This window comes from Crinia signifera, chromosome 5 (assembly GCF_055691185.1).
Source record: "Crinia signifera chromosome 5, ASM5569118v1, whole genome shotgun sequence".
Lineage (NCBI taxonomy): Eukaryota > Metazoa > Chordata > Amphibia > Anura > Myobatrachidae > Crinia > Crinia signifera.
Genome location: NC_139221.1, coordinates 332,366,634 through 332,393,930, shown reverse-complemented (window position 1 = coordinate 332,393,930; position 27,297 = coordinate 332,366,634). Strand labels below are relative to the sequence as shown.

General features: G+C 49.4%; 1 protein-coding gene across 2 annotated transcripts in view; it reads right to left on the bottom strand.

Moving 5' to 3' along the window:
* The window catches only part of LOC146005651 (alanine aminotransferase 2-like), a 149,221-nt gene extending 130,982 nt beyond the window's left edge, over nucleotides 1-18,239 (bottom strand). Inside the window, exon 1 of one of the 2 annotated variants that reach the window (XM_083145042.1) lies at nucleotides 18,164-18,239. The gene's annotated coding sequence lies outside the window, so the exon portion shown is untranslated. The remainder of the gene's footprint in view (nucleotides 1-18,163) is intronic. The other variant, XM_083145043.1, reaches the window with a different exon arrangement.
* Between the last annotated feature and the right edge of the window lie 9,058 nt (nucleotides 18,240-27,297).

Here is a 27,297-nt window from a genome sequence, read left to right as displayed (position 1 = left end):
GACATGGGTTTTTCACTGTTTTTGATCCAAATGTCGACACAGTCGACATGGACACAGTTGGCAATGAGAAGCGGACCCTCGCTTCGCTCGCTATGCCTCGGGCACGGTGCCTCGCTGCGCTCGGCACACTATTTTATTCTCCCACCACACCCTAATGGATGGTAGGGCATGAAATACCGCCTGTCGGCACATGTCGGCTCAAAAAACAGTGAAAAACCCATGTCGACCTTATGACCAGTCGACCTTCCTCATGTCGACCTTTATGCAAATTCGACCTTAAGTCATGTCGACCTTGGCCCATGTCGACCTTAAGTCAGGTCGACCTTCCTGCCAGTCGACCTAGTGGGGTCGACCTAATGACTGTAGACCTAAGTTCATTCTAATAGATGACCGCTTCCCGTCTTAGAGACAGTGTTTAATATAGGAAGTTGGGTACCCAGTAGCATAGGATTGCTTACAGTAGAGTATTATGGTGTGACTTTCATCTGCATTGTAAAGCTGATAAGTTAATAGCTCAGTATACTTTGATGTGATTGCCAAATACCTTGCATTTATACCACGTGATCACTGTGATTGATTGAATTGATATGAGAAGTGTTTAGACCATTGCACTCTCCTTTGGTGACACCGCTGGCACCCCCATTAGCGTAGCTATTTCTGAAACTAACCCATCTTGTGACCACGTTATACTCAGGTTATCCAGCTGTGCCAGTAAAGGAGGTAATCATTATAGTCACTGAAGTTTAACTGTTGAACTAGACGATCATTGTTGGCTACACCTAGTCATTGAAGAAGTGTTTATATAGTCAGACGTGCCTAATTCCGTGGTATTGCCTTTATTGTGTTCTACGAAGTTGCACTTTGTTTTCTTTCCGTATAATACATTTGCTAGGTAGCCCTGCCGGCTACCTGGCTCAGGTGTCTAATTCTATTGCCAATAAACACCCTTGAACTCTTGTCCTGCCTGATTCTTACCTCTGCCCAAAAGGCAAAGAAGGGAGGAAGACGACGCGTTTGAGACTACAGAGTGCAAGGTAAACAAATGGTTACTGGCCTGTTCCTTCTGGTTCACCGCACATGCACCTGCATACAATACTCAGCCGGCCATGCACACAATACCCGCCCGTGCACCTGCACACAATACTCACCCCATGCACCTGCACACAATACTCAGCCGGCCATGCACCTGCACACAATACTCCCCATGCACCTGCACACAATACACCCCATGCACCTGCACACAATACTCCCCATGCACCTGCACACAATACTCAGCCGGCCATGCACCTGCACACAATACTCACCCATGCACCTGCACACAATACTCACCCATGCACCTGCACACAATACTCAGCCGGCCATGCACCTGCACACAATACTCACCCCATGCACCTGCACACAATACTCACCCGTGCACCTGCACACAATACTCACCCATGCACCCGCATACAATACTCAGCCGGCCATGCACCTGCACACAATACTCACTCATGCACCTGCACACAATACTCACCCATGCACCTGCACACAATACTCACCCATGGACCTGCACACAATAGTCACCCATGCACCTGCATACAATACTCACCCCATACACCTGCACACAATACTCACTCATGCCCCTGCACACAATACTCACCCATGCACCTGCATACAACACTCAGCCATGCACCCGCATACAATACTCAGCTGGCCATGCACCTGCACACAATACTCATCTGTGCACCTGCACACAATACTCATCCGTGCACCTGCACACAATACTCATCCGTGCACCTGCACACAATACTCACCCCATGCCCCTGCACACAATACTCACCCATGCACCTGCACACAATACTCACCCAGGCACCTGCACCCAATACCCACCCATGCACCCGCACAAAATACTCACCCATGCACCTGCATACAACACTCAGCCATGCACCCGCATACAATACTCAGCTGGCCATGCACCTGCACACAATACTCATCCGTGCACCTGCACACAATACTCATCCGTGCACCTGCACACAATACTCACCCCTGCACACAATACTCACCCATGCACCTGCACACAATACTCAGCCGGCCATGCACCTGCACACAATACTCAGCCGGCCATGCACCAGCACACAATACTCACCCCATGCACCTGCACACAATACTCACCCCATGCACCTGCACACAATACTCACCCCATGCACTCGCATACAATACTCAGCCACCCATGCACCCGCATACAATACACAGCCACCCATGCACCTGCACACAATACTCACCCATGCACATGCACACAATACTCACCCATGCACCCGCACACAATACCCACCCATGCACCCGCACACAATACTCACCATTGCACCTGCACACAATACTCACTCATGCACCTGCATACAATACTCAGCCGGCCATGCACCTGCACACAATACTCACCCATGCACCTGCATACAATACTCACCCATGCCCCTGCACACAATACTTACCCATGCACCCGCATACAATACTCAGCCACCCATGCACCTGCACACAATACTCACCCATGCACCTGCACACAATACTCACCCATGCACCTGCACACAATACTCACCCATGCACCTGCACACAATAATCACCCATGCACCCACACACAACTAGCCCATGCACCTGCATACAATACTCACCCCATGCACCTGCACACAATACTCACCCCATGCACCTGCACACAATACTCACCCCATGCACCTGCACACAATACTCACCCCATGCACCTGCACACAATACTCACCCATGCACCTGCACACAATACTCACCCATGCACCCGCATACAATACTCAGCCGGCCATGCACCTGCACACAATACTCACCCATGCACCTGCATACAATACTCACCCCATAAACCTGCACACAATACTCACCCCATGCCCCTGCACACAATACTCACCCATGCACCTGCATACAACACTCAGCCGGCCATGCACCTGCACACAATACTCACCCATGCACCCGCATACAATACTCAGCCAGCCATGCACCTGCATACAATACTCACCCCATACACCTGCACACAATACTCACTCATGCCCCTGCACACAATACTCACCCATGCACCTGCATACAACACTCAGCCATGCACCCGCATACAATACTCAGCTGGCCATGCACCTGCACACAATACTCACCCGTGCACCTGCACACAATACTCACCCTTGCACCAGTACACAATATTCACCCGTGCACCTGCACACAATACTCACCCATGCACCTGCACACAATATTCACCCATGCACCCGCACACAATACTCACCCATGAACCTGCACACAATACTCACCTATACAAGTTTTTCTCATTAACCAATTACCTAACCACATCTACTCAGTGCATGCCCACGGGAATTGGTATAAGAGGAGAGTGGGTTGGTATAAGAGGAGACGGGAGTGCTAGAGGAGGAGAGGGTGGTAGTGGAGAGGGGGTAGAGCAGGCAGGTGTTTAAACGTTACATCCATTACTCTGCACCTCCTATTCCCCCCTCCCCCCTGAAAGTGGTGCATATATCTCAGGCAGTGCTCCCTCTCCAGCGCCGGGCCTCTTCCTCCTGCTCCCCTTGCACTGGGTCTCTTGTCTGGGATACATGGGGCAGAGCCTCCTCCTCCGATCTGCGGCACTCGGCTTTTCCTTGTGATACCCGGCGCCAGGCCTCCTCCTTCCGAAACGCGTTGGTTCCTTACGATCTACGACGATGGGCCCCCTCCTTCCGATCCATGGCGCTGGCAGCAGAGGGCTGCATATCCTCGGCGCCGGGCCTCCTGCATGCGGTCAACATAACTGCAGGTACTGAGAGGGTGGGGGGCAACTAGACCTGCTCCACGGAGGAGGGGGGTGGTGCTGGTAGTCCTAGGCCTCGCTGGGATGATTAATGGGTGGGCAGCTGCTTTCCTGTGCTCCTCATTTCTCAAGTTGGGCGGCTTTCCTTCAACTCTGTGCCGCCCTCCAGTGGCTGCATCACTGGTGTTTGCTTCCATTTTACACCTGTGTTTACTGCTCTCACAATGTTGTAAACCATTATTTCATGACCCTACAGAGCTCACAAACGTTCTTACTAGACCCACATTATTACATCTATTAACAAAACGGCTGGGAATACATTGGACATTACACACATTATTAAAGGGAAACACACAATCTTCTCATATAATACACACACATGACAATTGCACATTAATAACCACAACGTGCGCCACATATATTAACATTTACTTCTAGAAGTTAAACATAAAATCCGCATCCATGTAATAAAGTGAACGTGCTCATTGTTAAATAAGTTCCAATAAACACAATAAAATGAGGCGAATCATCTCATGAATGACTGGTTTGGGAATGTGTCCTGTGAGCGTATAGGTCAGTGGTCAGGGAACTCGGTCCTCATTACCCCACGCAGGGCATGTTTTCCAGGTCTCCTCACAGAATCACAAGTGAAATAATTACCTCCAGCTGCGTACCTTATAAAATGTGTCTGTGAGTAATTAGTACACCTGTGCACCTGCCGGGTTACCAGCAAACATGCACTGTGTGGGGTAATGAGGACCGAGTTCCCTGACCACTGGTCTAGGTACAGGTGCGAATGAAATCACCCACAAACACGCACGCGCGGCCAATGGATGAGCTTGCGGACACGCCGATGTGCCTGTGAACAGGTAAGTGTGTGCGCACTATCAGTCCACTCCCCTTTGTCTGTCGTTGTGAACGAACAGGTCCGCATGTGTTATGGGCGCGCCTTCTCAGGCTGTGTGCGTGTGATTGGCGTGTGAATGTGCATGCAGATGAATCAACCAGATTAAGGCCCATTATACATATACACAATCACACACACCACCCCTACCTACAATCCTTACGTTCAGGCGGGCGGCGCTGAGCTGCTCCCTAGGCTGTGAATGGATGCTCTGTGTACAGTATTAGTGCGACGTGTCAGTATGGATGCTCTGTGTACAGTATTAGTGCGACGTGTCAGTATGGATGCTCTGTGTACAGTATTAGTGCGACGTGTCAGTATGGATGCTCTGTGTACAGTATTAGTGCGACGTGTCAGTATGGATGCTTTGTGTACAGTATTAGCGCGACGTGTCAGTATGGATGCTCTGTGTACAGTATTAGTGCGACGTGTCAGTATGGATGCTCTGTGTACAGTATTAGTGCGACGTGTCAGTATGGATGCTCTGTGTACAGTATTAGTGCGACGTGTCAGTATGGATGCTCTGTGTACAGTATTAGTGCGACGTGTCAGTATGGATGCTCTGTGTACAGTATTAGTGCGACGTGTCAGTATGGATGCTCTGTGTACAGTATTAGTGCGACGTGTCAGCATGGATGCTCTGTGTACAGTATTAGCGCGACGTGTCAGCATGGTTGCTCTGTGTACAGTATTGGTGCGACGTGTCAGTATGGATGCTCTGTGTACAGTATTAGCGCGACGTGTCAGTATAGATGCTCTGTGTACAGTATTAGTGCGACGTGTCAGCATGGTTGCTCTGTGTACAGTATTAGTGCGACGTGTCAGTATGGATGCTCTGTGTACAGTATTAGTGCGACGTGTCAGTATGGATGCTCTGTGTACAGTATTAGCGCGACGTGTCAGTATGGATGCTCTGTGTACAGTTTTAGTGCGACGTGTCAGTATGGATGCTCTGTGTATAGTATTAGTGCGACGTGTCAGTATGGATGCTCTGTGTACAGTATTAGCGCGACGTGTCAGTATGGATGGTCTGTGTACAGTATTAGTGCGACGTGTCAGTATGGATGCTCTGTGTACAGTATTAGCGCGACGTGTCAGTATGGATGCTCTGTGTACAGTATTAGCGCGACGTGTCAGTATGGATGCTCTGGGTACAGTATTAGCGCGACGTGTCAGTATGGATGCTCTGTGTACTGTATTAGTGCGACGTGTCAGTATGGATGCTCTGTGTACAGTATTAGTGCGACGTGTCAGCATGGATGCTCTGTGTACAGTATTAGCGCAACGTGTCAGTATGGATGCTCTGTGTACAGTATTAGCGCGACGTGTCAGTATGGATGCTCTGTGTACAGTATTAGTGCGACGTGTCAGTATGGATGCTCTGTGTACAGTATTAGCGCGACGTGTCAGTATGGATGCTCTGTGTACAGTATTAGCGCGACGTGTCAGTATGGATGCTCTGTGTACAGTATTAGCGCAACGTGTCAGTATGGATGCTCTGTGTACTGTATTAGCGCGACGTGTCAGTATGGATGCTCTGTGTACAGTATTAGCGCGACGTGTCAGTATGGATGCTCTGTGTACAGTATTAGTGCGACGTGTCAGTATGGATGCTCTGTGTACAGTATTAGTGCGACGTGTCAGTATGGATGCTCTGTGTACAGTATTAGTGCGACGTGTCAGTATGGATGCTCTGTGTACAGTATTAGTGCGACGTGTCAGTATGGATGCTCTGTGTACAGTATTAGTGCGACGTGTCAGTATGCATGCTCTGTGTACAGTATTAGTGCGACGTGTCAGCATGGATGCTCTGTGTACAGTATTAGCGCGACGTGTCAGTATGCATGCTCTGTGTACAGTATTAGCGCGACGTGTCAGTATGGATGCTCTGTGTACAGTATTAGCGCGACGTGTCAGTATGGATGCTTTGTGTACAGTATTAGCGCGACGTGTCAGTATGGATGCTCTGTGTACAGTATTAGCGCGACGTGTCAGTATGGATGCTCTGTGTACAGTATTAGCGCGACGTGTCAGTATGGATGCTCTGTGTACAGTATTAGCGCGACGTGTCAGCATGGATGCTCTGTGTACAGTATTAGCGCGACGTGTCAGTATGCATGCTCTGTGTACAGTATTAGCGCGACGTGTCAGTATGGATGCTCTGTGTACAGTATTAGCGCGACGTGTCAGTATGGATGCTCTGTGTACAGTATTAGCGCGACGTGTCAGTATGGATGCTCTGTGTACAGTATTAGCGCGACGTGTCAGTATGGATGCTCTGTGTACAGTATTAGCGCGACGTGTCAGTATGGATGCTCTGTGTACAGTATTAGCGCGACGTGTCAGTATGGATGCTCTGTGTACAGTATTAGCGTGACGTGTCAGTATGGATGCTCTGTGTACAGTATTAGCGCGACGTGTCAGTATGGATGCTCTGTGTACAGTATTAGCGCGACGTGTCAGTATGGATGCTCTGTGTACAGTATTAGCGCGACGTGTCAGTATGGATGCTCTGTGTACAGTATTAGCGCGACGTGTCAGTATGGATGCTCTGTGTACAGTATTAGCTCGACGTGTCAGTATGGATGCTCTGCGTACAGTATTAGCGCGAAGTGTCAGTATGGATGCTCTGTGTACAGTATTAGCGCGACGTGTCAGTATGGATGCTCTGTGTACAGTATTAGCGCGACGTGTCAGTATGGATGCTCTGTGTACAGTATTAGCGCGACGTGTCAGTATGGATGCTCTGTGTACAGTATTAGCTCGACGTGACAGTATGGATGCTCTGTGTACAGTATTAGCGCGACGTGTCAGCATGGATGCTCTGTGTACAGTATTAGCGCGACGTGTCAGCATGGATGCTCTGTGTACAGTATTAGCGCGACGTGTCAGTATGGATGCTCTGTGTACAGTATTAGCGCGACGTGTCAGTATGGATGCTCTGTGTACAGTTTTAGTGCGACGTGTCAGTATGAATGCTCTGTGTACAGTATTAGCTCGACGTGTCAGTATGGATGCTCTGTGTACAGTATTAGCGCGACGTGTCAGCATGGATGCTCTGTGTACAGTATTAGCGCGACGTGTCAGCATGGATGCTCTGTGTACAGTATTAGAGCGACGTGTCAGTATGGATGCTCTGTGTACAGTATTAGCGCGACGTGTCAGTATGGATGCTCTGTGTACAGTTTTAGTGCGACGTGTCAGTATGGATGCTCTGTGTATAGTATTAGTGCGACGTGTCAGTATGGATGCTCTGTGTACAGTATTAGCGCGACGTGTCAGTATGGATGGTCTGTGTACAGTATTAGAGCGACGTGTCAGCATGGATGCTCTGTGTATAGTATTAGCGCGACGTGTCAGTATGGATGCTCTGTGTACAGTATTAGCGTGACGTGTCAGTATGGATGCTCTGTGTACAGTATTAGCGCGACGTGTCAGTATGGATGCTCTGTGTACAGTATTAGCGCGACGTGTCAGCATGGATGCTCTGTGTACAGTATTAGCGCGACGTGTCAGCATGGATGCTCTGTGTACAGTATTAGCGCGACGTGTCAGCATGGATGCTCTGTGTACAGTATTAGCGCGACGTGTCAGTATGGATGCTCTGTGTACAGTATTAGCGCGACGTGTCAGTATGGATGCTCTGTGTACAGTATTAGCGCGACGTGTCAGTATGGATGCTCTGTGTACAGTATTAGCGCGACGTGTCAGTATGGATGCTCTGTGTACAGTATTAGCGCGACGTGTCAGTATGGAGGCTCTGTGTACAGTATTAGCGTGACGTGTCAGTATGGAGGCTCTGTGTACAGTATTAGCGCGACGTGTCAGTATGGATGCTCTGTGTACAGTATTAGCGCGACGTGTCAGCATGGATGCTCTGTGTACAGTATTAGTGACACAGTCAGCTCCATTCAGCAGGTTGTGTACAGAATGTTCTGCCTGGGTCAGGACGACCGGCTAACCCCGCACTATCGTACAGAGGCCGCAGGGTGTACTTTGACCTGCACCAAACGTTAGTACATTACTGTAAAGAATTCCTGCTGATGTCAGCACTGGTATCAGTATTCCTGCTGATGTCAGCACTGGTGTCAGTATTCCTGCTGATGTCAGCACTTGTGTCAGTATTCCTGCTGATGTCAGCACTGGTGTCAGTATTCCTGCTGATGTCAGCACTTGTGTCAGTATTCCTGCTGATGTCAGCACTGGTGTCAGTATTCCTGCTGATGTCAGCACTTGTGTCAGTATTCCTGCTGATGTCAGCACTTGTGTCAGTATTCCTGCTGATGTAACTGTTGGGGGGTATGGGGGACACACTTACAGAGGGAAGGGGTGGGGGACACACTGACAGAGGGGTGTGTGTGTGTGGGGGACCAACTGATAGAGGGGGGGGGAGTGGGGGACACACACTGACAGAGGATGTGTGTGTGTGTGTATAGGACACAGAGCCAGGGGTAGGAAGTGTGTATGGGGGCAAACTGACAGAGATGATATACTGTAGTGTAGCAGTGACGACAGGGTGTAAAGTTCTGGGAATGTCGGCAATTGCAGACATGACTGCGGCACTACTGGGTACGTAACGCGGTCTCCGCTCAGGGATATGGCGAACGGATTTCTTGTAGTAACACACGTCATTAAGAAACAGACACATTGGGGGACATTTACCAAAATGGATTCGTAGAAAAAAGGTGTATTCGTAGGGAGAAATACACCTTTTTTTTACGAATTTGTATTTTCGGGATTTACAATCCCAAAAATACAACAATTCGTAGTCCTAAAGATGGAACATTCGTATTTGTATTTACAAATACGAATGTCTACACCATCGATAGAATACGACAGAAATCACCATTCAAAAGAATGGTGGTTCCTGATGTACTAAGCAGCCGTACTGACAATACGGCTGCTTAGTGGTGTGAAACACCCACGCAAATACGGCAGGAAAATAGAACACCATTTTCATGTCGTATTTGCGTTTTAGCCTGCACGGATCAGTCAGATCCGTGCAGGCTGCAGTGTAAAAAAAATAGAAAAAATAAATAAATAAAAAAAGGCTGTGAATGGATGCTCTGTGTACAGTATTAGTGCGACGTGTCAGTATGGATGCTCTGTGTACAGTATTAGTGCGACGTGTCAGTATGGATGCTCTGTGTACAGTATTAGTGCGACGTGTCAGTATGGATGCTCTGTGTACAGTATTAGTGCGACGTGTCAGTATGGATGCTCTGTGTACAGTATTAGCGCGACGTGTCAGTATGGATGCTCTGTGTACAGTATTAGTGCGACGTGTCAGTATGGATGCTCTGTGTACAGTATTAGTGCGACGTGTCAGTATGGATGCTCTGTGTACAGTATTAGTGCGACGTGTCAGTATGGATGCTCTGTGTACAGTATTAGTGCGACGTGTAAGTATGGATGCTCTGTGTACAGTATTAGTGCGACGTGTCAGTATGGATGCTCTGTGTACAGTATTAGTGCGACGTGTCAGCATGGATGCTCTGTGTACAGTATTAGCGCGACGTGTCAGCATGGTTGCTCTGTGTACAGTATTAGTGCGACGTGTCAGTATGGATGCTCTGTGTACAGTATTAGCGCGACGTGTCAGTATAGATGCTCTGTGTACAGTATTAGTGCGACGTGTCAGCATGGTTGCTCTGTGTTCAGTATTAGTGCGACGTGTCAGTATGGATGCTCTGTGTACAGTATTAGTGCGACGTGTCAGTATGGATGCTCTGTGTACAGTATTAGCGCGACGTGTCAGTATGGATGCTCTGTGTACAGTATTAGTGCGACGTGTCAGTATGGATGCTCTGTGTACAGTATTAGCGCGACGTGTCAGTATGGATGCTCTGTGTACAGTATTAGCGCGACGTGTCAGTATGGATGCTCTGTGTACAGTATTAGCGCGACGTGTCAGTATGGATGTCAGCACTGGTATCAGTATTCCTGCTGATGTCAGCACTGGTGTCAGTATTCCTGCTGATGTCAGCACTTGTGTCAGTATTCCTGCTGATGTCAGCACTGGTGTCAGTATTCCTGCTGATGTCAGCACTTGTGTCAGTATTCCTGCTGATGTCAGCACTGGTGTCAGTATTCCTGCTGATGTCAGCACTTGTGTCAGTATTCCTGCTGATGTCAGCACTTGTGTCAGTATTCCTGCTGATGTAACTGTTGGGGGGGTATGGGGGACACACTTACAGAGGGAAGGGGTGGGGGACACACTGACAGAGGGGTGTGTGTGTGTGGGGGACCAACTGATAGGGGGGGGGGTGTGGGGGACACACTGACAGAGGGGGGTGTGTGTGTGTGGGGGACCAACTGATAGAGGGGGGGGGTGTGGGGGACACACACTGACAGAGGGGTGTGTGTGTGTGTATATAGGACACAGAGCCAGGGGTAGGAAGTGTGTATGGGGGCAAACTGACAGAGATGATATACTGTAGTGTAGCAGTGACGACAGGGTGTAAAGTTCTGGGAATGTCGGCAATTGCAGACATGACTGCGGCACTACTGGGTACGTAACGCGGTCTCCGCTCAGGGATATGGCGAACGGATTTCTTGTAGTAACACACGTCATTAAGAAACAGACACATTGGGGGACATTTACCAAAATGGATTCGTAGAAAAAAGGTGTATTCGTAGGGAGAAATACACCTTTTTTTTACGAATTTGTATTTTCGGGATTTACAATCCCAAAAATACAACAATTCGTAGTCCTAAAGATGGAACATTCGTATTTGTATTTACAAATACGAATGTCTACACCATCGATAGAATACGACAGAAATCACCATTCAAAAGAATGGTGGTTCCTGATGTACTAAGCAGCCATACTGATAATACGGCTGCTTAGTGGTGTAAAACACCCACGCAAATACGGCAGGAAAATAGAACACCATTTTCCTGTTCTATTTGCTTTAAGCCTGCACGGATCAGTCAGATCCGTGCAGGCTGCAGTGTAAAAAAAATAGAAAAAATAAATAAATAAAAAAAAAAACGGCGTGGGGTCCCCCCCACAGCCGAAACCAGCACCAGGCTGACAGAGCCTGGAGCCGGTAATTAAAAATCAGGGAACCCGACAAATAGGGGTTCCCTGATTTTTAACAACCAGCCCCAGGCTCCTGCTCTGGGGCTGGTTCCCAAAATACGGGGGACAAAATGAGTAGGGGTCCCCCGTATTTTAAGAACCAGCCCCAGGCAAAACCAGCCAGCAGGGTAATGCCACAGCCGGGGGGAGACTTTTTATGCAAGTCCCCCCGGCCAAAGCATTAACCCTACCGACCAGTCAGCCTGGCCAGGGGCCCTGGGGGAGTGGGGACCCCCCAATAAAGGGGTCCCCCCCCCCTCCAGGACTTACCTGACCAGGCTGAAGCCTGGTGCTGTCCTCGATGCCCCTGGGCGGTGGCTGGAGAACCACAAGTCCCAGCCTGCTGGGCATTAAAGGGCCCGCTGGCACTTGTAGTGCCACAGTAAAAAAAATAGTGAAATAAAACACACTGACACCCATTTAAAATAAAAGTTTAATACACACATAACACACATACTGATACTTACCTATCTTGATCCCGTAGGTAGGTCGCTGGCTCTGGTGTAGGCGGCTCCGGGGTCGGCGGCTCCGTGTTGGCGGCTCCTGTGTCGGCGGCTCCGGGGTCGGCGTCCTGTCCGAGGATAATCCATGTTGGACCTGTGGAAGGAAATCCTACTCACCAGGTCCTCCATGGATGGTCTGTCTTCTCTCTTCTTTTCCAGGACTTATTTCTTTATGTTGTTTCTTCTGTCTTCATCTGTCGACATCCTGGAAGTCGTCAGCAGCTGCCGGCATCTTCCGCGACGCTCCCCGGCTTTCAGAGCCGGAGAGATCCTCTCTCTTCGCCGTCTGGGCTCAGAATGAATTCTGGCCAATCAGGAGGCGCCTAGCCGCCTAGCGGCCAATCAGGAGAGGTCGGAATGCCTATTATACGTCCCACACAACCATTACATAAGTATACTACATGCCCATTACACATTATGCCCCACACCATAATGCCACACAACTGATGCCCATTACTAAAATGCCCACACAGTGCCAGATATGCCCCCACAGTGCTAGGTATGCCCCCACAGTGCCACACATATGCCCCCACAGTGCCAGACTACCAAATATGTCCCCACACTGCCACATATGCCCCCACAGTGCCAGAAATCGGGCGGCCCACCGGGAAATTGCCCGGGAAATTGCACCGGTTTCCCGGTGGGCCAATCCGCCTCTGGGCTCCAGGCTCTGTCAGCCTGGTGCTGGTTTCGGCTGTGGGGGGGACCCCACGCCGTTTTTTTTTTTATTTATTTATTTAATTTTTTTTTACACCATGCAGCCTGCAAGGATCTGACTGATCCGTGCAGACTGCTAGAAATAATTCGTATTAGCGGCCGTATTTACGGCTGCTAATACGAATTCCTACGACATCAGTATATGACTGCTTTGTAAATCCCCCTCCGGAACACGACTTTGCATACGACTGAAACAGTCGTATGCAGTCGTAGGGAAAATACTAATACGAAAAACTAGGTTTTTCATATTAGTAAATTTCCCCCATTATGGGAATCTCATACATTACACAATGGAAAGAATTTATAGAATAAAATGTCACAAGCGGCCAATACTAACACCGTGAGTCACCTCATCTGGCTGTTCCCGGACATACAGCGCCCACATACAGGATAAACAGCACCCCCATATCAGAGAGAAAGCACCCCTATACCGGTTATACAGCACCCCCATATCAGATATACAGCACCCCCATACCGGTTATACAGCACCCCCATATCAGAGAGAAAGCACCCCTATACCGGTTATACAGCACCCACATATCAGAGAGAATGCACCCCTATACCGGTTATACAGCACCCCCATATCAGAGAGAAAGCACCCCTATACCGGTTATACAGCACCCACATATCAGAGAGAAAGCACCCCTATACCGGTTATACAGCACCCCCATATCAGATATACAGCACCCCCATACCGTATATACAGCACCCCCATATCAGAGAGAAAGCACCCCTATACCGGTTATACAGCACCCACATATCAGAGAGAAAGCACTCCTATACCGGTTATACAGCACCCCCATATCAGATATACAGCACCCCCATACCGTATATACAGCACCCCCATATCAGAGAGAAAGCACCCCTATACCGGTTATACAGCACCCACATATCAGAGAGAAAGCACTCCTATACCGGTTATACAGCACCCCCATATCAAATATACAGCACCCCCATACCGTATATACAGCACCCCCATATCAGAGAGTAAGCACCCCTATACCGGTTATACAGCACCCACATATCAGGGAGAAAGCACCCCTATACCGGTTATACAGCACCCCTATACCGGTTATACAGCACCCCCATACCGGATATACAGCACCCTTATCTTGTTATACAGCATCCCCATACCGGATATACAGCACCCACATACCAGATATACAACACCTACATACCGGATATACAGCACCCCCATACCGGATATACAGCACCTACATACCGGATATACAGCACCCCCATACCGGATATACAGCACCCCCATACCGGATATACAGGACCCTCATATCAGAGAGAAAGCACCCTTATCTGGTTATACAGCATCCCCATACCAGATATACAGCACCCCCATACCGGATATACAGCTCCCCTATACCAGATATACAGCACCTACATACCAGATATACAGGACCCCCATACCAGATATCCTGCACCCACATACTGGATATACAGCACCCACATACCGGATATACAGCACCCACATACCAGATATACAGCACCCCCATACCGGTTGTACAGCACCCCCATACCGGATATACAGCACCCCCATACCGGATATACAGCACCCCCATACCGGATATACAGCTCCCCTATACCGGATATACAGCTCCCCTATACCGGATATACAGCACCTACATACCAGATATACAGGACCCCCATACCAGATATCCTGCACCCACATACCGGATATACAGCACCCACATACCGGATATACAGCACCCACATACCAGATATACAGCACCCCCATACCGGATATACAGCACCCCCATACCAGATATACAGCACCCCCCATACCGGATATACAGCACCCTCATACCAGATATACAGCACCCACATACCGGTTGTACAGCACCCCAATACCGGATATACAGCACCCCCATACCGGATATACAGCACCCACATACCGGATATACAGCACCCCCCATACCGGATATACAGCACCCCCCATACCAGATATACAGCACCCTCCATACCAGATATACAGCACCCCCCATACCAGATATACAGCACCCCCATACCGGTTGTACAGCACCCCCATATTGGATACACAGCACCTACATATTGGCGTGCAGACCAGGAGTCACAGCAGGGATATGGGGGTAGGCTACCATCCCTGGGGCCTAGGGTTGCCACCTCTCCCGGATTTCCGGGATTCTCCCGGATCTGGTGGCAAGCCTCAAGGAGGCTTTTTCAATCCCGGAATTCGGGTGTTTGAGAGAGCCTCCATCTCTCTCCCTGCTGCCCGCGCCTTTGTCCTGCGCCGCCGCCGCAGCATATGCAGGGTTAAGCGCCCATGTGTAAAGGTGGCGGCAGGCGGCCTGTTCCTCCAAGCCGCAGAGCAGTGACGTCACCTATCAGCAGGCGCCGGCAGGACCGAGGAGAGAAGCGGCTCTCTAAAGGCCCCATACATTAGGCCGACTTGTCCTTAGGACAAGTCGGACCCAATACTCCTGTGAGCCGCCCGGCAGCTCCCCGGGAGGCTCACATACAATTTGGCACTTGATGAGCCAAATTTTACATGTGATAAATCGCTTGCAATTTATCACATGTACGGGGAGCTGCAGCGGGCGGTGAGGGGCATGGGGGCCGGTGGTGATCAGGGGCAGCAGTGGGGCGGGCAGCGGGGGTACTGAGTGCTGACCTGGGGGAGGTGTGGTCAGCAGCAGGGTTTATCAGGGGGACGCCGGAGCGGGCAGCGGGTCCTGACGCTGTAACTAGCCGGCGGCGCCTGTGTGTGATGATCTGGCCGGGCGCTGTGATCATTCACATATATCATTCAGCAGCGCTGCGGGACGGACGGGGCCGGGCACAGGGCAGTGGCGGGTATTATATTTTTTAAAACACCTGTCAAATGACTAGCCGTTCTCTGATTGGCTGAGAGCTCTCAGCCAATCAGAGAACGGCTAGTCATTTGACAGGTGTTTTAAAAATATAATACCCGCCACTGCCCGGCCCCGTCCGTCCCGCAGCGCTGCTGAATGATATATGTGAATGATCACAGCGCCCGGCCAGATCATCACACACAGGCGCCGCCGGCTAGTTACAGCGTCAGGACCCGCTGCCCGCTCCGGCGTCCCCCTGATGAGCCCTGCTGCTGACCACACCGCCCCCAGGTCAGCACTCACCGCCAGCTAACAGGGAGGTCGGACGTGATCGTATGTACTGACCGTCCGACCTCCCTGATCCGATCCGATGCGCATGGGACCGCGCATCAGATCGGATCAGATGTCACAGTCCTGCGATTTTGGGCCGATTTCACCCAGTTATCGGCACAAAGTGCCAAAATCGGATGAAATCGGACCAAAATCGCATAGTGTATGGGGGCCTTAACACTCGCACACACAAGCGCCTCCCGCCGGACCCGGAGCCTCCTATCATAGGCAGAGATGCTGCAGGTTCACTGACTTCTATTAAGAGTGTAAAAATGACCTTAACCTCGTAATTTTTCTTTTCAGCTGCTTTGATCTTTATGCTGGTTATTCTTTGGTATTCTTTGTTTTTATTTCTCTTTGTTTCTGTTCCCTTTCTTCTTATTGATACTCTACATTAGCTGCCCGCTGCGGAACCGCAGCTTGGGCCGGAAATTTCCAGGACTGCCACTGAAGGGGTTAAGATATGCGTGTCACATTGTGTACAAGTGAAGCACAGCCATCTTTAAACATGGTAAACAAAGGTTACGGGTGAGCGCTAAGATAGTGCAGGGTTGCTGACTCTCCCGGAATTGTGGGACATCTCACGGACTCCCGGAAGAGGGCCCCTTTCCCCCGCAGCTGCCGCTATTGCATGTGTACTACTTACTAGGTAGCAGCAACGCTGCCACCGACGGGATGACTCTGCGCCCCCTGCTGGCCTACCAGAACCTCCAGCTACATGAAGTGTAATAGGTGCTTTGCGCAGTGGTTGCCGGGACTTGGAGTCCTCTATTTCCTGTGCTGCCCGCTGCCGGCATATTGAGAGCTCAGCAGCAGATTTATGCATGCTGGGAAATGTAGTTCTGTGCTGGGCATCGACTTGCTGGAGTGGCCCAGGGCCGTCTTAACAATCTACTGGGCCCCTGGGCAAAATAATTTTTAGGGCCCCCCTCCACCCACCTATGTGCAGCAGCAGAGGAGGGCTGGGAGTTGTGTGGCGGGGATCCGGGCAGCAGCTGTCAGCGGCATCTGATTTTCAGAATCAGCAGCGCTTCCCGCCCGGCGGCAAATAGCGCTACAGCAAGGTCTGAGTCACCACTGCCTGTATGGACAACGCTGACAGCTGCTGCCCGGAGCATCCCCGACATATGCCGCCCAGATTGCTACATCAAGATCCCAGCCCCCCGCTGCCTGGATCACCGCCACCACCGCTGAGTCGCCGCTGACAGCATCCCAGCCGCCCACCGCCATTCCCCAGAGCAGTGCCGTCTTCCCCAGTGGGCTGGGCCCCTACAATCCTTGGGCCCCTGGGCAACTGCCCATTCAGCCCAATGGGAAAGACGGCCCTGGAGTGGCCACATCACCAGGGACTGTGTCCCCCACCACACCAGCCAGTGTCCGGCGACAGGTAATGGCTGAGGCCAGAGGGGAGTAAGCCCTAATGTATGTAATGTAATGTGTCCACAAGCTCTGCTGTATTATTACACCTAGTACATAGGTAAGGGGCCTGGCAGCTGTGGTGGGGAAGGCACAGTGCTACTGGCATAACCTCATCCACTCCCAGTTTCCCTCTATCTCCTACCATAGTATTTAGCACTATATGTCCCCTTATATGCCATGCCCATGGGTGCCCTGTGCTGCTGCAGGGTTTGGGGAATGCCTGCCTGATGTGTAAAACCTCTGAGGCCTCCTCTCCATGTATGCTATCTGCAGAGCATTGCACTCAGGTCCAGTCCACACCATGTAGTCTGCCCCCGTGTGACGCAAGGCCCACCCCCGTGTGACGCAAGGCCCTCCCCCGTGCGACGCAAGGCCCTCCCCCGTGCGACGCAAGGCCCACCCCCGTGTGACGCAAGGCCCTCCCCCGTGCGACGCAAGGGCTGCCCTCTGGCTTTTACTTTTCTCCCTGAAATCGTTGTTCAAAAGTAGGCAACCCTAAGATTGAAGAAAGGGAACAGAAACAAAGAGAAATAAAAACTAAGAAAACCAAAGAAAAACACCCCCTCCCCTCACCAGTACAGCCCCCCCAGTATTACTTACATGTCACTGTGATGTCACCCCAATAGTATTGTGTGTCTCTCCAGTGAGACTGCTGGTGTCTATTTGCTGAAATACAGTCAGGACAGAATAAGATGATGCAGGTTAGCAAACTATTAACAGCCGGGTCCGGTCACAGTACAGTGTGAGGAGGGGTCACCCAGTAACCCCCCACAGCTCACAGGTCATATGTACCAGCAGGTCTATAGCGTTACCATTGGGAACAACACTGTAATAAGGTGAATAACAGCTGGGTCCGGTCACAGTACAGTGTGAGGAGGGGTCACCCAGTAACCCCCCACAGCTCACTGGTCATATGTACCAGCAGGTCTATAGCGTTACCATTGGGAACAACACTGTAATAAGGTGAATAACAGCTGGGTCCGGTCACAGTACAGTGTGAGGAGGGGTCACCCAGTAACCCCCCACAGCTCACTGATCATATGTACCAGCAGGTCTATAGCGTTACCATTGGGAACAACACTGTAATAAGGTGAATAACAACCAGGTCCAGTCACAGTACAGTGTGAGGAGGGGTCACCCAGTAACCCCCCCCCCCCCCCACAGCTCACTGATCATATGTACCAGCAGGTCTATAGCGTTACCATTGGGAACTACACTGTAATAAGGTTAATAACAGCCGGGTCCGGTCACAGTACAGTGTGAGGAGGGGTCACCCAGTAACCCCCCCACAGCTCACTGGTTATATGTACCAGCAGGTCTATAGCATTACCATTGGGAACAACACTGTAATAAGGTGAATAACAGCCAGGTCTGGTCACAGTACAGTGTGAGGAGGGGTCACCCAGTAACCCCCCACAGCTCACTGATCATATGTACCAGCAGGTCTATAGCGTTACCATTGGGAACAACACTGTAATAAGGTAAATAACAGCCAGGTCTGGTCACAGTACAGTGTGAGGAGGGGTCACTCAGTAACGCCCCCACAGGTCACTGGTAATATGTACCAGCAGGTCTTTATCGTTACCATTGGGAACAACACTGTAATACGGTGAATAACAGCCAGGTCTGGTCACAGTACAGTGTGAGGAGGGGTCACCCAGTAACCCCCCCACAGCTCACAGGTCATATGTACCAGCAGGTCTATAGTGTTACCATTGGGAACAACACTGTAATTAGGTGAAGCCAAGTCCAGTACAGTGTGAGGAGAGGTCACCCAGTGACCCCCCCCCCCCACAGGTTGCAGGTCATATGTACCAGCAGGTCTATAGCGTTACCATTGGGAACCACACTGTAATAAGGTGAAGCCAGGTCCGGTCACAGTACAGTGTGAGGAGGGGTCACCCAGTGACCCCCCCCCCACACAGGTCACAGGTCATATGTACCAGCAGGTCACAGTACAGTGTGAGGAGAGGTCACCCAGTGACCCCCCACACACACAGGTCACAGGTCATATGTACCAGCAGGTCACAGTACAGTGTGATCACTCAGTCACCAGGAAGTTCGCAGAGGGGAGGGAGGGACGGGGGCAATGGTGGCACTGGGCCATTGGAACGTTTAGCTTATTATGGGCATCCCCATGAAATTGCTGGGCATGTTCATCGGTGCTGGGCATGTGCATTGGTACGCAGACAGGCCAATGCCTGCCAGGGGTGGGCAGCTGATATCACATGACATCAGATATCCACCCTGTCTCCTGGTTCGGGTCAGCCCTTTGATTTTTACCTGCCCCGGAATGCCTACTTGGACCGATCCACAACAGATGAGCTGGTGAGTATAATTTCCTTCCGCAGGAGAAGCAGTGGCAAACGCAAGATTGTTAGCGGGGTTTCTAAATGTAATCCAAAGTCTCCCACTCTGCAGGGCATTAGAGTAAGTACAGGAGGCTGGGGGAGCGGTAACAGCCCAAAATTAGACTTTATATACACTGGATACTGTATGGAATACAGTAATAATATGTAACAGTACAGATTGTCTATAGTACAGGCTGTTTCACACATTTAAATAAGATAAGTGGTCAGGAAAAGGTTAAACATATCATAATAAATAAATACACAGATATAATAGAACCAGTACTGCACTTTCTGAACTCACATTCTCCCACTTCATGGTAAGCCCTGTCTCTTCCTCCTGGCAGCTGCTCTTTGTCTGGTCCATTGCGATGTTTGAGGGCTCAGATCCACACGTACAGTAAATGTGGTAGAAGAAGCTGGGACACTGGGTGTCACGATCCGATCAAGTGATGGATTGAATGAAGCATGCCTCCTGTTATTATTATGTGTGAGATGGATGTATTTCTGGTATTGTTTATGAAATCATGTCTTCTACTATTATTATGTGTGAGATCAGGGCTTGTCTTGTATTATGCATGTAAACTTAATGTGACCATCTGGATAGTTCTCTGAAGTTAGGTTCAGAGACCCCTCATAATTCAGATTGGGGGTTAGATCAATAGTGTCCAGACAACAGGTCAAAGGTGCTCCACCCCCCCCCCCCCTCCTCTAAAGATTGCTTATAAGACTTTGGGACTGTCTGTTGCATCCCACTGGATAAGGAATGGGTACAAATCACTCTGAAAACATCAGACTAATTCTTCATGTAGAAGATCAATTATCTAGGGACATTCACTAGTGTCCAGCAGGGAAATGGTCAAAATCCCAAGGGTGGGAGGGATGAGGGAGTCAGCAGATATAACCACACTCTTTCCCTACAGCAAATTGGTACTTCTTGGGGGAACAGCAAGCTAGCTAAAAGCGACCGGATATTTCATGTGGAGCCCCCCCCACTACAGAATCAGTACTTGGGTGTAAGATACAGTTCTGTCTTTTTAATTCCTTTTTATTTTGTTTGAGTTGTATTCTTTTATGTGCACTTTTAAAATCTTTGTAACCATTTTTATCACTAAAGCTCTGTAGTATTTCTTGGAATAAATAATACATATTTCCAGTTCTGATTTTGTGTTCTAAAGACTTAAGCTAAAGGAGAGCGGTCAATGTTACACCCTTTTTTATATATTGTGTTGGGTATCCGGACGTATGCAAGTGTCCGTTTCTTGAACTTGCATTGGTGGTGGCGTACCTCATAAAGGGGACTTGTGTGTCCAAAGTGAACCCCAGTCACGGCCGGAGATGCTCAGGTTGGCATATCTGGAGGAGCGACCGGTGGGTCCGCGACACTGGGCATGTGCAGCAGCTACGCTTTGTCCCTTACACTGCATGATGTGGTGGCAGCTCTATTGATCATATTATATACCAGTGCTATTATTGTCACAATTTAAGGCACTTGCCAAGAGGAGGGGGTTTCTGTGCAACCAGAAACCCCCCTGTGTTTGCCTATGAGAATGGGACCGATTCTTTTGGTCAAGATAAGTAAGTATAAGTATGTATGGGCTCTAGGTGTATTTAAGTTGTACTTTTCCTGTGTGTTTGTCCCCGCATTCCGGGACTTGTGGTTCTCCAAGTCCCTGCATGCAGTGCAGACTTGCTGGGACTTGTAGTTCCACAACAATGTGCAATAGTTAAATTTATTTTTTACACTATTTTAGGCTGCAGCCCAGGCAGGGCTTATTCTTGAGGGGGGGACCTTTTATTAGGGAGGTCCCCACACCCTCAGGGTACCTGGGGTGTGGATCGTATTGTCAACCTGACTTAGGTCGACAGTCATTAGGTCGACACCGTTGGATCGACAGGCAACTAGGGTGACAGGGTTCTATTGTCGGGTAGACAATACAACCGTATCCCGGTCCCTGCCCAGGATGACCTTATATAATAAGTGTCCCCCAGCTGTTCCATTACCCTGCTGGCTTGTTGGGCCCAGTGCTGGTTCTCAAAATATGGGGGATACCTATTAATTTTGTCCCGCATATTTTAGAGCATCAGGACCGGGCCCTTGAGCATGGTACTGGTTTTAAAAATGTCAGGGAACCCCTAGTTGTTTTTTCCCCTGAATTTTTAAAACCAGTGCCAGCTCTTTGAGCCCGAGGCTAGTAATTGCCGGCGAGAGGGACCCCACATTGGCTTTTTGAAAAAAAAATTTTTACACTGACTTATATGACAGATCTGACTGATATGACTCATATTACGGATCTGACTGATGTGACTGATATGACTGATACTGTATGACGGATCTGACAGATATGACAGATATGACTGATATGACGGATTTGACTGATATGACGGATATGACAGATATGATGGATATGACTGATATGACGGATATGACGGATATGACTGATTTGATGGATATGACGGATATGACGGATATGACGGATATGACAGATGTGACTGATATGACGGATATGACGGATATGACTGATATGACTGATCTGACTGATACTGTATTACGGATCTGACAGATATGACAGATATGACAGATATGACTGATATGACGGATTTGACTGATATGACGGATATGACGGATATGATAGATATGATGGATATGACGGATATGACTGATTTGATGGATATAACGGATATGACGGATATGACGGATATGACAGATGTGACTGATATGATAGATTTGACTGATATGATAAATATGACTGATATAGCGGATCTGACTAATATGACGGATATGACTGTCAGGATCCGATCAGGTGATGGATTGAATAAATCATGCCTCCAATTATAATGTGTCAGAAGAAGGCATTTCATGTAGTCTGTTCATGAAATCATGTCTTCTGCATAGGCGTGCGCACAGGGGGTGCCGGGGGTGCACAGGCACCTCCTAATGGCACCCCCGCACAATTACAGCACCTCTTAATGAATGGCAGCGGCAGTGCCCCCTCCCCCGGCCGGCTAGCAGTACCTGCGCTGGGCTCCTTCAGCAGTCAGACCCAGCACGAGTCGAGTTTTCAAAAGGGGTGTGGCCATGGGGGGTCCGTTATTAGACCACGCCCCCTGCCTTTTCCTGTGCCCGGGTGGACTAGTGCAGCTGCACTGCAGTGGCCCTGCCTACTGTTCTGTGTTAGGCTCACAAGCTGGCACCTGGCTGAAGCCTGAAGGTAATGTGTGCACTGCAGAGACTGGGGAGTTTGACATTTATTGTGAGGGAGTGGGCTGTGTGTGAGAATGAAGTGAGGGGAACAGGGGGCCTGATTCAGGATCACTCATTAAGCAGCAATCTTTTGCTGCTTAGCAAGCGGAACACCGCCCATGAATAACTGAAAACTGTACTGTCCCTGCTGTATTGTTACCTGCCAGGCTGATGCGGTGACCAGTGGTGCCGTTGATGGCTGCCTTGGCACTGTACAGCTCGGCGGGTATTTGTTCCCTGTATAACTGTGCTGTTGCCTACCTGGCTGTTGCAGCAACCAGTGGCGCCGTGGATAAGAATTTTTTTCTTTGGCTGCCTAGGCGCTGTGCAGCTCGGCGGGTATGTGTTCCCTGTGTGATAACTGTACTGTCCCTGCATATATTGTTACCCACCCGGGGGTCCAGTGGTGCGGCTGATAACTGCCTAGGCACTGCGCAGCTCAGTGAAAATATGTTCCCTGCGTCTATATCCCCCAAGGTACATCTACCGTATACATATAATACATATATTAGTCACTACACACTGTTTAATGTGACTATGGGTCACTAAAAGCGAATATTGGTCACTGTGCTGGCCATTACAGTGTACATTTTTGCACTGTCCCTGTTTCTGATGTGTGTGATGGGAATGATTTATTCTGAAGTCCATATACATAAATAAGTCACCAGTAGGCTTTGATGGACATGCCCATTAGGCGTGATGAACACGTCCCTCCAATGGTGCACCCCCTAAAAAAATGGGCTGCGCACGCCTATGGTCTTCTGTTATTATTATGTGTGAAATCAATGTATTTCTTGTGTACTGGTGAACTATTGGGGACCCAGGGAGGTTGGGTCTGTATTCCCTCAGAGTGACCATCTGTAGAAATCCTCTGAAGTTAAATTGTCAGATAAGATCTGAGACCCCTCATAAACCATGGTCCAGAAGAGAGGTCAGAGATTGTCTCCCTCCTCCAGTGCAGATCTCTTATCAGTGAAGCCTGTCTGTTATGCATCTCACTGGATCAGGAATGGGTATCAATCACTTTGACTGGCCAATAAAGCTGATTCTGACATTATGCCACACACAGTGATGCCCATTACACATTATGCAACACAACATGTTGCCAATTACATATACCACACACTGTTATGACTATTACATATTATGCCACATAAGTGCAGATTAACTACATGTTAATTGCTAAGATTTTTTTACACAATGCCAGGGCCTTCAGGCTCGATGATGCAGGGGATTGAAATACTCTTTACCAAGAGGGAGTGTGAGGAGGCACAGGATAGGGCCTGCCTGCATTTTAGAAATGAGTTACCCTATGGCCCAAATTTTGTATTCTTAAATTAAAGCCCTCAGTCTGCAGAGTTCACAAACAGGAAGCCTTTCAAAAGCAGACAGTAACGAAGTGTTCCTTTTAGAAAAGCCTTCCTCCTTCCCCTTTGTAAAGATTGACAGCATGGTCCACCAATCCGAAAGGAGAAGATGGAAAGAACCAGCAAAGGTGGATTGTGGGAGAGAGGAAGTGGAAGAAGAGGTGACTGTGTGAGGTGAGGTGCACAGCTATAGGAGTGCATTTATCATTACATAGCGATGCCGGCGCAGTGACATCTCCGGACATCGCATTGCGGTATCGTGCAATACCACCGGGATTTATTAATGTAAGGGCACAGGGACAGGGCTCCGAAAGGAACCCGTCCCTGTGAAGCCCTGACCCGGAAGCCGGGGGATCTGCGCATGCGCGGTTATGCGCTGACCCCCTCGCGACCCCTGTGACCACACTGCCGCTCGGGCAGTGTGATGTGTAGCCATAGGCTACAATGGGCCATCGCCATACCAGAATGGCGATAGCCCAGGAGTGCGATGCCGGGCTGCCCGATGTTGATACATCGGCAGCTTTGCATCCCCCATAGAAAACCTATGGGGGATGCGGCCGGCGGCGCTGCAGGGAGGATCGCAGCAGGGATCGGAGATTTCTGCTGCGGTCCCCCTTTAATACATTTGGGGGATACTTAATATTTGATTTACTTGATAAATGCGGCCCATAGTCACTGGAGGTTGGGGTGCCGTCTCCTCTCTGTGTAATCAGTGACTAGCCATTCTGTGTGCTCTGCTACAGCTGTCAGTGCTGCTCAGGACTGTAGGAGATACACCGATACATTGTATCAGTACTGCTCAGGACTGTAGGAGATACACTGATACATTGTATCAGTGCTGCTCAGGACTGTAGGAGATACATTGTATCAGTGCTGCTCAGGACTGTAGGAGATACACCGATACATTGTATAGCAGCTTGATGAGACTTTGCTGATCTGTGAGTGGACCTTGTTAGTATCTGCTGCTGGTTACTGGATTTCTTGGTCCCCCTGAATAAAGTACAAGCTGTTTTCATTGTTACCCGCTCTGCTGTGTGATCCCTGAACCAGTGGCATAACTACATATCCAGCGCCCCTACCGAGAATTTTGGGCGCCCCACCGCATAACTTAACACTCCACCCCCCACCCCAGAAAAATGAACACCTTCCTTACCCCGTTGCCACCGGCGCCGCTGCCTCTAACCCGGACACGCAGATCTGTCGGGTCCCCAGCTCCGGCTGCAGTGCTAATATAATAAGTGACACTCGGAAAATGGCTGCCCCCAGAGCCGGCCCTAGCCTAAATGATGCCCTAGGCAAGATTTTGGCTGGTGCCCCCTAGCACCTCCACTAGTTCCGCCTCTGACACTGCTCCCCTTTCCCAGCACCATCAACCCTCATCATAGCAGTCATCATTTTGTTGCTCCTACCCGCAATATTTTAAATAGAAACAGTGCACACATTTGGTGCGCAGCCCAAATAGGGGTGCGTTCTTGCTGGGAAGGGGCATGGCCACACAATTTTACCCCAAATTCAAATTATGCCACACAGTAGTGCAACTTTATTCACATTATATCATGTGAGAGTGTCCCTTATTCATGTTACATCACATTGTAGTACCACTTTACCTTATATACATTACTCATCAAATTATACCCTTAGAAAAAAATCCTGAGAAAATATTGTATTTTAACCACCTCCATGGCCACACTGCAACCCAGCACAAAGCAGTGTGTGCTGGGCAGAGGAGAAGAGCTGCAGCTGCTGCTGTCACTTAAGGGGAGGGGGCCCAGGGCCCCCACTGGGCCCTCCCATCAGGCTTTGGCCTGGGTAATTTGTACCCCCTACCCCTTTCTCTCGGCACCCCTGATAATACCACACAGTAATGCCCCTTACACATGACACACATTATTTATGTCCTTATAACCGTAATGCCCTTTACACATTATGCCAACCTTTATTAATGCCCTTCATACACATGACACACATAATGCCCCTTACACATATGTTTCACATTATTAATGCCCTTATACACATGACACACAAAATGCCCATTACACATATGTTGCACATTATTAATGCCCTTATACACATGACACACATAATGCCTGTTACACATGTCGCACATTATTAATGCCCTTATACACATGACACACATAATGCTTGTTACACATATGTCGCACATTATTAATGCATTTATACATGACACACATAATGCCCCTTACACATATGCCGAACACTATTGCACAACCAACCCACCCGCAGACCGCACTCGCACAGCCGCTAATACTGTGACCTCTGCCTCTGCTTGGATTCAGATGTTTCCTCATACATCTTGTCTCAATAGGCCATGCAGCTCCTGGCCCTTCTGCTAACATTGGGTGCCTTTTTTGCTGAAAATTCGTCTTAATTGCATTGTTATGACCAGCACGCACAAGGAGCTTCCGATGATTAAAATGATATGCGGCATGCCTATATTCTGTGTATGACTGTGGCTGTACCGGCATACGGAATGCTATGTTACAGTGATTTCCATGAATACACTATTTCATATGCAGATACAGCCTCACTCACACAGAATATAGGCATGCTGCATATCATTTTAATCAGCAGAAGCTGCTGATGCCCCTAGGAATTCCAAATGCCCTAGGCAATTGCCTAGTGTGCCTATGCCTAAGGCCGGCCCTGGCTGCCCCCATAATGCAGACAGGTTTTGAGGATGCTAGAGGAGGCGGCGGCCTCCTCTAGAAACCTTAAAAATGGTCTGTTGTATAGGGGCAGCCATTTTCCAAGTGT